This window comes from Bos mutus, chromosome 19 (genome assembly GCF_027580195.1).
Source record: "Bos mutus isolate GX-2022 chromosome 19, NWIPB_WYAK_1.1, whole genome shotgun sequence".
Taxonomy (NCBI): domain Eukaryota; kingdom Metazoa; phylum Chordata; class Mammalia; order Artiodactyla; family Bovidae; genus Bos; species Bos mutus.
Genome location: NC_091635.1, coordinates 29,474,221 through 29,484,967, shown reverse-complemented (window position 1 = coordinate 29,484,967; position 10,747 = coordinate 29,474,221). Strand labels below are relative to the sequence as shown.

Genomic DNA, 10,747 nt, shown 5'->3' with positions numbered 1-10,747 from the left:
GTGAGGCCACGCCCCCTCCTGCCCACCCGCCCCGGCTCTGCGCCTGCGCAGTGAGATGCGGCCGGCCGCGGGGAGTGACCGGGTGTGGGGGAAGGGAAGTGAGGGAGGGGACGTCCAGGTGTCTGGAATCACCGGCGCTCTGCTTTATAGGTAGGTGAGCGGCTCTGCCTGCTCTGCTAGGTAGAGGGGCTGAATTCAAGCCAATTTTCTTTTAAATTTCTGTTTTCAAATTATATGTATCTAACAAAATGTACCATTTTAACCATTTTAAATTACAATTTTGTGAGGTTAAGTACATGCATATTGTTCCGTAACGGTCTGCAGCAGTCACCTCCAGAACTTTGGCACCTTCCCAAGCTCTTACCTGTTGAACAGTATCCCCGCCCGTATCACCATTCTACTTTCCGTCTCAGTGAATTTGACTAAGTGCCTCATACAAGTGGGATAACACAGTATTTGTCCTTTTGTGTCTGGCTTGTTTCACTTAGGTAATGTTCTCAAGGTTACTCCATGTTACAGCATATATCATACTTTTATTCCTTGTTAAGGCTATATAATATTCCATTGTATGCGTATACCACGTTTTGTGTTTTATCAATCCATCTGTCAATGAACATCGGCGTGCTTCTACTTAACGCTGTTAATGAACATGGGTGTAGAATATCTTGTTTGAGTGCCTACTTTCAATTCTTCTGGGTATATGCCCAGAAGCAGAATTGCTGGATCATGGCAGGATTGTGTTTCCTTTATTTGAGGACTTGCCATACTATTTTTCACAGTGGCTGCACCATTTCACATTCCCACAGCAATGCACATGAGTTCCAGTTTCTCCACATCTTTATCAACACTTGTTACTTAAAAAAAAAAAAAAAGGCCATCTTAATGAATGTGAGGTGGTATCTCATTGTGGTTTCTATTTTATTTTAAAATTCAAAAAGTTTTAAACATGCAAGCATGATTTTGAATTTTTACTATATATTTTTTTATTTTGAAATTTTACATAAATGGTATCAGAGTGTAATATCTTTTTGTATCTTGCTATTTTCACCCTACTTTAGCTTTAGTGATTTAGCTATGTTGATAGTGTAGATTCATTTTGTTCCTTTTAACTGCTTCATAGTATTTAATTGGATGGATACAAACAGTTTATTCTATTTCCATACAGGGGTGATTTGATTGTTTCCACTTATTTGCTGTTACATCAAATGCCTACAGGAGTTAACCACTTGTGAACCTGAAGAAAAATATCTTTACCAAGAGCTTGTGCAGCTTCAACTTTGCCAGGTTTGGCATATTTTTTCCTAGATGGTTGTACCAACTTGTACTTTTAACCAGCAATAGCATTCTTATTTCCCTATACTCAGTTCCACACTTGGGTTATCAGATCTTCATTTTTGTCAGCTCCAGGTAACTCATAGCTGTAACTTCCAGTTAGGATCACAATCAAAGCTGGTTCAATTTTCCCTTGTTACTGACCCCCCGGGAATTGCCTGTTTATTTCTTTTGCTCCCCCCTCTTTTTTTCCCCTATTGGGCTGTTTCTCTTAATTCAAGATATTCTACGAATTTTTTCTTGGTTTTATGGATTGCAAATATTATGGGCCTATGGCTTGTCTTTACCCTTTGTATATGATGTCTTTTGCCTCAGAGACGATTTTCATTTTAATGTAGACAAAGTTATCCATCTCTTCAATTACGATTTGCACGTTTTATTCCTTCTTAAAGGACCTGCCTCTTCTCCCACTATTTTAAAGCTGTCCTTCGCTGTTTTCGTCCCAAAGCCCAATAGTAGTTTTGCTTGTTTCCTTGTACGTCTTTAGTGCATCTGGAACTTATTTGGAGGCCTGCTGTAAGATAGGGATCTACTTTATCTTTTCCATATGGATGGCCAATTGTCTCCGAACCAATTATTGTAGAGTCGGTGCAGTCCGGCCTCTCCCCCGCCCCCAACATTCCAAGCCCTGGCTCCGACGTGGGCTGGCTTCTGGCCGCTCTTCCGCTCGATTGGGCTGTGGGTCTGTCCCCGTCTGGCGAGCTTTTTCTGGGAGCCGCTGCAGAGACGCTGGTGAGAGCACCGCGGCCAAGAGTCAAGCTCAGACGAGGATTTTTTTTTTTTAGGTTTTGTTTTCTCTCTCTCTCTCTCTTTTTTTTTTTTAAAGGAGAACTCGGCCGCCTTCCAGCCCCGGCCGCCAAGAATCTTCTGGGCTTCTTTAGAAGGCGATGGCTCGCCCCACGCCTGTCCTCTCCCGGGCTCAGTTTCCGTCCCCTAACCCTACCGAGCCTCCCCGCCAGCTCCCGCCCTGCCGTCGGAAGAGTTCGCGCGCCCTCCCAGAGTATCCGCAGGCAGGCCGGCCGGCCTCTTCTGGGAGGATCTGGCTGCTTCCTTTGAAGTTTGAGGGTGGGGTCAGAGCGCCTCCGTTAGCCTTGAATCTCCCCTCCCCCGACGAAACAGCTCCTCAGGGCTGCCTGTCTTCAGAGACTTTGGCAGGCCCCTCTAGAATTTGCCCAGGTGAAGGGCAAGGCTTCAGAGGTGACAGTAAGCTTGCCAGGCCTCCCCTCCTTTTGAGCCTGGAATGGTTGTTTGCTTCCTTTAAAATAATAAGCTGTAAGCCCTTTAGGAACACTTGTGAAACGTGGGAATTTAATTTCAGCCTTTTCTTAATTAACAATAGTGCCTTGCTCCTCCTTCTCCCAGAAGCAGGGAAACTTCCTTAAAATCTCGGTTTATAGGCAAACAGGTTAGAACGTGTGAATTTCTCGGAGTTGGAGAAGTTGCAGTGTAAGTTTTCTTTAAGAGGCCATCTCTGACAAGCTTGAGGCTCCTCCTCCTCTGCAGAAATGGGTTGGAAACTGAGGTGCTTGTGTACATTAGGTGAGCTGAACATAAATCCTCCCAGTTATTAGCAGGGCGTGTTTTCCATTTCTGCTGAGAACTGACCTGTCTGTCGGGGTTAAATGAGATGATGCATGAGCACTTAGCACAGTGCCTGACTCATAGTCAACACTCAGCAAATATTAGCTGCTGTTATATCATAAGATGCAATTGGAATTGAAATATAGTTTGCTGCTAGAGATGAAAGATCTTAATCAGGGTAAAAACTAAATGATTGATTGTTTTAAATAAATGTGAAAAAAGCTTAAAACCTAATTACTTTGTGATGAGCCTACAGATTCAGTTTCAGAGCAGACTTCTGTTGAGGTTGAACAGAAGGCCCAGGTTCATGGTCCATCATAGGACCTGGAGGTCATTACCTACAGCTTGATTATTGAGTGTTGAGTTTTATTTGTTTGGCTCTATGATCTCTGATTCAGGTAGTGGGATTTGGCATGCCTTTGTCTGAGGCTTTGGTTAGCATCTGATAATACATGTAGCATTTGTCAACTAACAAGTTTGTTAAATGTCCTAAGCCTTTACTGAACATCCCAGATTGAATAAAACTTTAATTTGTTTTGTGGCTGCATCTTGTGCCTTGCCGGATCTTAGTTCCCCGACCAGGGACTGAACCCTTACCCTCAGCAGTGAAAGCTTGGAGTCTTAACCACTGGACCCCCAGGGAATTCCCAATAAGACATTATTTTGAGAACTTCCTTGGTGGGTGAGTGGCTAAGACTCCTCACTCCCAATGCAGGGGCCTGAGTTCGATCCCTGGTCAGGGAACTAGAGTTTACATGCCACAACTAAAAAGATTCTGAAACTGAATGATCCCACATGCTTTAACAAAGATCAAAGATTCTGCATGGTGCAACAAATACCCAGCACAGCCAAGTAAATCCAAATAAGTAAAAATAAATATTTTTTAAAAAGACATTATTTGGGAGGCACCTTTGTTTCTGGGCTTTCCTGAATGCCTGGCCTATGGTAGGCCAGGAGCACAGGTATCTTGTGAAGTAATGAGGCAGTGTGTGAGCTGAGAAAATGAGGGTGTGTCTCAGGGTCTTGAGACTGGGATACTGTGACCCCAGGGAGTTTAACTTTCAAAATGATGCCAAGGAAAAAGGTTAAACAATGTAAAATGTGAAAGGAGTTTTACTAAATTCATATTTTGGTTGTGAAATAGAACAAAACTGGCTGTTTTGTTCTGTGTTGTTTTCTTAAGGAATACGAAAAAGAAAATAAACCTGAAGGTAATCCTATTTGCCTATTATTCGCTTATTCTTTTATTATGCACCTACATTACACATAGCACACTAATATGAGAGAGGAAATAGTGGTAACAGACCCAAGTGTTCATGAACTTGTAGAGGAGATAAATACACAGCAGCGTTGGTGTGTAGAGAGTCTGCTGCTGCTGCTGCTGCTAAGTCGCTTCAGTTGTGTCCGACTCTGTGCGACCCCATAGATGGCAGCCCAACAGGCTCCCCCGTCCCTGGGACTCTCCAGGCAAGAACACTGGAGTGGGTTGCCATTTCCTTCTCCAATGCATGAAAGTGAAAAGTGAAAGTGAAGTCGCTCTGTCGTGTCCGACTCCTAGCGACCCCATGGACTGCAGCCCACCAGGCTCCTCCATCCATGGGATTTTCCAGGCAAGAGTACTGGAGTGGGGTGCCATTGCCTTCTCCAGGTGTAGAGAGTATAGAGCTGGCTTAACTTGGGGTGGGGGCAGGAAGAGGCCAGAGAATCGGGGAATACTTTTTGGAGGAGGGCTTCCCTGATAGCTCAGTTGGTAAAGAATCACCTGCAGTGCAGGAGACTCCAGTTCAATTCCTGAGTTCGGAAGATCCGCTGGAGAAGGGATGGCTACCCACTCTAGTATTTTAGGGCTTCCCTTGTGGCTCAGCTGGTAAAGAATCCATCTGCAATGCAGGAGCCCTGGGTTCGATCCCTGGGTTGGGAAGGATCCCCTAGAGAAGGGAAAGGCTACCCACTCCAGTATTCTGGCCTAGAGAATTCCATGGACTGTATTGTCCATGGGGTCACAACGAGTCAGAAACAACTGAGTGACTTTCACTTTTGGAGGAGGTCATCCCTGGCCTATCTTGAATGTCTGGTAGGAATTAGGCAGGTGGAGAAAATGGGGGTGAGGGAAAGAGAGTGGATACAAATCAGTAAGAAGAAAACACAAGCTCAGAAAAAAATGGATTGGGGACTTCCCTGGTGGCTCCAGTGGGTCCTTGCTCCCAATGCAGGGGTCCCAGGTTTGATCCCTGGTCAGTGAACTAGATCCCACGTGCACAAAACTAAGAGTTTGTTGCCCTAACTAAGGCCACAACTTAAGACCTGACACAGCCAAATAAATAAATATTAAACATAAATAAAATAATAATAAATACATTAATTTTAAATAAATAAAAAAGAAAAAGGAACTTCCCTGGCAATCCAGTGGTTAAGACTTTGCCTTCTAGTGTAGAGTGCAGGTTCAATCCCTGATCTGGAGTTAAGATCCCACTTGCCTCACAGCCAAAAAAAAACAAAAGATAAAACAGAAGCAATATTGTAACAAATTCAGTAAAGACTTTAAAAATGGTCCACATTTTTAAAAAATCTTAAAAAATAAAAAAGGAACGATCCCTCTGATATCAGTGAGATGGGCATGCTTGAATGGAGCAACAGGCAAGGTTTCTAGCCAGGCCTGACATGAGAAGGGCCCTGCCCAAGCTACAGATTCTAGAGAGAGAGTGGAGAGAATCTATAACAGTTCAAGATGACTGGATGTGTCATGGGATTAAGGGAGAGGGAAGAGTCTGAGCGGACAGATTTCAATCTTGGGACATTGGGTGAAGGTAGGGCCATGTACTGAGACATGGGAATTCAGGAGGAACGTGTTTGCAGAGGTTGAGTTTGAGAAGCCTGGGGAATATCCAGATAGAAGTTGGGAGCTGGCAGGCAACAGAGAATACAGGGGCCCAGAGCGAAGCAGCAGGGTCTAGGTGGAGAGTTGGCTGTACCCAAGTGGCAGTAGAAGCCTTGGGCCTGAATAGGATCACTCAGGGAGGATACATGGTGTGGGATGGTCCTGGACTGGAAGAGAACTGGAATGGAACCCAATAGAATATAACATCTAAGGAGTAGGAAGATTTTATTGCAAAGAAAAATGAAAGAGCAAACAAAAAGGCAGAAGAAAAATTAGAGCCTATCAGTGAGGTTTGATTGCCTACCCTCCTTGTTCCTGGCAGAGCCATGATTTTGTTCTGCATTCCACCTCTCCTCCAAGCAGCAGTAAATCCTGATTAATCCAAGCCAACTATGGTTCTCACAATTTCCTTGCCAGCAACTGATTTAGGAAGGGATATGTGATGCAATTCAGGTCCGTGAGATGTAAGGAAAGACTTCTGGGAGCTTCTGGGGAAGATCTCCTCACTGGATAAAAACAGATAGGAAGAGGGAATTCCCTGGTGGTCCAGTGGTTAGGATTTGGCACTTTCACTGCGGAGGCTTGCATCCAACCCCCTTAATCAGGGAACTAAGATCCTGCAAGCCACGAGACATTGTAAAGAATGAAAGGAAAATTTACACTTCTTCAGTTGCATGTTGGCACCTGGGACTGCTGCAGTCATCTTTTAATTGTGCAGAGCTTCTTGAAGATAAGCCATCATGTTGAAGATGGTAGAGCAGAAAGATGGAAGGCACCTGGGTCCCTGATGCTGCTGCTGAGCCATCAAATTCATCAGCCCTGGAGCTGCCTTGTATCTGGACCTCTTGAAATGTGGGACAGTTCCTTATAGTTTAAACTTTTTAAAAATTATTGTTCTTACTTGCAGCTGGAGGCAACCCACTCCAGTATTCTTGCCTGGGAAATCCCGTGGATAGAGGAGCTTGGCAGGGTACAGTCCATGGGGTTGCAAAAGAGTTGGACACAACTTAGCGATTAAGCGACAATGGAGGCATAGCCACAGAGAAGGATACTGCAGAAACCTAGGAAAGAGAACGTTGTAAGGAGGAAATGATTTGACATCTGAGGCTGTAGGAAGATAGAGTAATATGGAGATAGAAAAGGGTCTTTCTAGTGTGGGGGACTACTAATGACTTCAGTGAGTATAGTAACCCTGGGAGTAACAGCTAGATTGCAAAAGGTTGCATGTGTATTCTTAGTCACTCAGGTATGTGCAAGTCTTTGTGACCCCATGGACTGTAGCCTGCCAGGCTCCTGTGTCCATGGGATTTCCTAGGCAAGAATACTGGAGGAATGGCTTGCCATTTCCTCCTCCAGAGGATCTTCCCTGACCCAGGGATCGAACCCATGTCTCCTGCATCTCCTGGCAAAAGTTACTTAGCCTTATATATAGTTGGCACTGATGAATATTTGAGGAAACATAAAATTAAGACATGTGGAAGATAAGGAGGTGGGCAGGGAGTTTGAAACAGCGAGTTTAATATGGGGATCATAGATTGCTTCCAAGGGGTTTATGGATAGAATAGACCATGAACTTGAATGAATTATTATTTTGATTTTTCACTCACCTCTAATTAAAACTTAGCCTTCCCTTCCATTGTAACTGTAGGCATCACACTTCACTAGTACGAGCAGTACCTGTGACTCTGTTACTGCTAAAAATCACAGCTATTTTTAGATCACATCACAGCTGATGCAGATGTTACAAAATATTGTTTATAATCTTCACTACCTGTGAATGAGTTGTTAGGCCCCCTCGAGATCTTGTTATTTAATACATTCATGGATGACACAAAAATAAAATGAAAGAAGTACATGTATGATTATACCATAGTTTATTTATTTGTTTATTTTGAACTGGGGCATCATAGCTTTGCATGGACTTTCTCTAGTTGCGCCAAGTGAGGACAGCGCTTCATTGTGTTGTGTGGGCTCCTCATTGCAGCAGCTTCTCTTATTGCAGAGCACAGGCTCTAGGTGCTCATGCTTCAGTAGCTGCAGCACATAGGCTCAGTAGTTATGGTGCACAGGCCTAGTTGTCCTTGCGACATGTGGAATATTCCCAGACGGATACAGGGATCAAACCTATATCAAAACCTGGTCAGGGAACTAGACCCTCATGCCACAACTAAGAGTTCACATGCCACAACAAAGATCAAATATCTTGAGTGCCACAGCTAAGACCCAGTGCAGCCAAATAAATAAATTAATTAAAAAAAATTTTTTTTTAAAAAACTGCATCATTCACCAGACTGCCAAAAGCATGCCCCGGATTCCAGAAGCATCTGTGGTGTGATAAGGGTTAAGAACTCAGCTCTAGGGACTTGCCTGGCAGTCTAGTAGTAAGACTCCATGCTTCCACTGCAGGGGGCATGGGTTCTATCCTTGGTTGAAACTAAGATCCAAAATAAAATAATAATAAAACAGCAATTAAAAAAGAACTTAGCTCTCAAGGGGAAAAGAGAGAAAGGGAGACTTGTACCGAGGAGGTGGGAATGTAGTGTCTGGGGAACACTGTTTTTTAGAGCATAGGAGAAGCTTGCAAAAGCCTCAGTATTTCAACATGATGTTGAAATGCTGAAGGGACAAAGGGGATTTTAAGAACCAAGTTCCTGAGGAGACTGGAGCTCTTGGGATGCAGGGCTCAGGTGGAGGGATTAACTACAGGAAGGAAACTTTTCCCACAATGAAAGGGAGGAAAGGATGAGTGTGGATAAAAATAAGTGTTTTAGTGGGGTGGGAGCAGGGGACAGGAAGTTGAGGGGCATTCTGCCTGATGGCTTCTATTTTCACCATCTAGTAGGAGTGAAGCTATCTGCTGAGAGTAAGAGGGGAGGTGACAAAGGTAGGGAGCGGAAGAGAGAGCTGACAGGCACAAGTATGAGGTCTCCCAGCCCAGTGGGTGGAGAGGGCTGGGACAGTTAGGGACCACCAGGACGTCAAGGCAGTAGTCCAGGTGGGAGTGTGCTGCCTTGGGCAGTGTTCAGCTACCCAGGTGTGAGAGTCAGAGCGCAGATCAGTGAAAGCCAGGGCTGGGTTTTACCAGGAGGATGGGGGTGAAGATCAGGGGAGTAAATGAAGGATGGATCAAATTATGCAGACTGCCTGGAGAAGAATGTGAAGCTAGGAAGGGACTGATAGCTTGGAAGAGTGAAATCAACATGAGAAGTAACAGAGTGGGACTAAGGGAATGAGAAGGTTGAGGTGCAGGAAGTGGTGGTGCAAGAGTTAGCCAGTCAGGTTTGAGGTTAAGGAATAGTTTGTGGGATGGCAGGTGGTGTGGTTTGTCCATAGTGTGTATGGAGGTGAGGAGGTCAAGAAACAGCCAGTCCAACCAGGACCATCCATGTGGATGTAAACATGAAGGTGAGGTTTGGAGTGGAGAGGAAAATCTGGAGAATGTTGAAGAGTGACGTGGAAGTAGTTGGATCTTTGGAACAAGCAGAAGAGTGTGGTGGTGGATAATAGGTGCCTCAAAAGAGGAGGGTGGCTTTTTCAGCAAGGCGAGAGTAATTATCTAAACCTATGGACTGGGAGAAAATATTTGCAAACAATGCAATGGACAAGGGCTTAATTTCCAAAATATACAAAGAGCTCATACAACTCAATGGGCTTCCCTCGTCACTCAGTCAGTAAAGAATCTGCCTGTGATGCGGGAGACCTGGGTTCGATCCCTGGGTCAGGAAGATCCCTTGGAGAAGGAAATGGCAACCCACTCCAGTATTCTTGCCTGGAGAATCCAATGGATGGAGGAGCCTGGCGGGCCATAGTCCATGGAGCCGCAAAGAGTCAGACATAACTTAGCAACTAAACCACCACATACGACTCAACAAAACAAATAACTCGATCAAAAGTTGTTCTTCTCTGAAGAAGACATGTGCCAATAGGCACATGAAAAGTTGCTCAACATCTATTATTATTAGAGAAATGCAAATTAAAACTACAATGAAGGGATTTTCCTGGTGGTCCAGTTGCTAAGACGTCACACTCCCAATGCAGGGGACCCAGGTTTGATCCCTTGTCAGGGAACTAGGTCCCATGTGCTAAAGCTTAGAGTTCGCATGTAGCAATGGAGATCAAAGATCCTGTGTGGCACAACAAAGATCCAGCACAGCCAAATAAAAAAAATATTTTTAAAAACCTACAATGAAGTATCACCTCACAGAGTTCAGATGTCCATTATCTAAAATTCTACAAATAATAAATGCTGGAGAGGATGTAAAGAAAAGGATGTGAAAAAAAATTCCCACACTCCTACACTGTTGGTAGGAATGTAAATTGTAGCCACTATAGAGAACAGTATGAAGGTTCCTTAAAAAAACTAAAAATAGAGTTGCCATATGATCAAGCAATTCCACTCCTGGGCATATATCTGGAGAAAACTCTAATTTGAAAAGATACTCACATCCCGGTGTTCACAGCAGCACTCTTTACAATAGCCAAGACATGGAAGCAACCTAAATGTCCACTGGTAGATGAATGGATGAAGAAAATGTGGTACATACACACAATGGAATACCACTCAATCATAAAAAATAATGAAATAATGCCATTTGCAGCAACATGAATGGACATAGGGATTACACGAAGTGAAGTAAGTTCAAAAGAGAAAGAAATACCATATGATATCACTTATATGTGGAATCTACAATATGACACAGATGAACTTATCTACAAAGCAGAAATAGACTCACAGACACAGAGATCAGACTTGCTGCCTAGGGGCGGGTGAGAGGAAGAGGGATGGCCTGAGAGTTTGGGTTTGGTAGATGCAAACTATTACATTTAGAATGGATAAACAACAAATTGTCCTAATGTATAGCACAAGGAACTAAATTGTAATATATGGTAATAAACTATAATGGAAAAGAATCTTCAAAAGAATATATGTCTATATATATATATATCTGAATCACT

The 10,747-nt window shown here is 43.7% G+C and overlaps 1 long non-coding RNA gene across 1 annotated transcript in view; it reads left to right on the top strand.

The window, feature by feature from the left end:
- The first annotated feature begins 30 nt into the window (after window positions 1–30).
- Window positions 31–10,747, top strand: part of LOC138992117 (uncharacterized) — a 41,706-nt gene continuing 30,989 nt past the window's right edge. Inside the window, exons 1-2 of the long non-coding RNA XR_011468004.1 lie at window positions 31–150; window positions 1,166–1,284. This is a non-coding gene — a long non-coding RNA (uncharacterized lncRNA). The remainder of the gene's footprint in view (window positions 151–1,165; window positions 1,285–10,747) is intronic.